We start from the raw sequence: 1,113 nt of genomic DNA, 5'->3' as shown, positions 1-1,113 counted from the left end.
CTAATATAGTGGGGGTGCTGCCCAATCAGCATGGGTGCTAGCTAGGAGAGCCTGCAGGGTGGGAACTGGCTGGAAGCTCAGCCCTGTTCATAGGTCATGAACTTACCAGTTCAATAAAAGAGCCATGAAACCTGAGTAGCGCCTGGGAAATCCTGTTTGTCTATGGCTAGGAGAAGGCAGTGGCAACCCACTCCAGTACTCTTGCTTGGAAAATCCCATGGACGGAGGAGCCTGGTAGGCTGCAGTCCATGGGGTCGCTAAGAGTTGGACGACTGAGCGACTTGACTTTCACTTTTCACTTTCATGCATTGGAGAAGGAAATGGCAACCCACTCCAGTGTTCTTGCCTGGAGAGTCCCGGGGACGGGGGAGCCCGGTGGGTTGCCGTCTATGGGGTCGCACAGAGTCGGACACGACTGAAGTGACTTAGCAGCAGTAGCAGTCAGCACAAGGAAATGTGGCCCACCAGGGCTACCGTTGCTTATGATGGTTTGATCAAATATTAGTATTAGTTGAGAATGTTAAAGTCAGCAAAAAAGGGGAGTTCCTTAGTTGTCTAGAGGTTAGGATTCAGGGCTTTCACTGCTGGGGCTGGGATTCAATCCCTGGTCAGGGAACTGAAATCTCACAAGCCGAGGTGTGGCCAAAAAGAAAAAAAAAAGTTAGCAAACACTGAAAAGTTTGTTTTCAAGAGATACTACAATCAGTTGTTCTGAATTCCACGGCCTTCGAACCCTCGGTTGCTTCAGAAACACACATCCTCAAAAGTCACAATTTGAGTCCGATTCAGTCAGTGACAAAGGCGCCCAGTTAAATCTCAGCGTCAGAAAAACAATGAAAGACATCAAATACAAATACGTCCCAGGTCCTGCGTGGGACACACTCCTACCGAGATGCTCCGCGGTTCTCGAATGGGCCCTGGGCCCGAGTCGCGCACCTCTTTTCTCTCCTTCCAGGGGACAGATACCCCGTCTACTGTGCCCTGCAGCCCCGCAGGCCCGTCTGCAAGAAACAGTGAGTGGATTTTCCCGGGATCGGGCGGGGAAAGGTGTGTCTTCCGAGGCCGACGTCCACCTAGGCCAGGTCCAGACCACAACCGAGGAGTCTTCACCTG

This window comes from Bison bison, unplaced genomic scaffold, assembly GCF_000754665.1.
Source record: "Bison bison bison isolate TAMUID 2011002044 unplaced genomic scaffold, Bison_UMD1.0 scf7180017864295, whole genome shotgun sequence".
Lineage (NCBI taxonomy): Eukaryota > Metazoa > Chordata > Mammalia > Artiodactyla > Bovidae > Bison > Bison bison.
The sequence above is the reverse complement of the archived record's forward strand: the minus strand, read 5'-3'. Positions refer to the sequence as shown.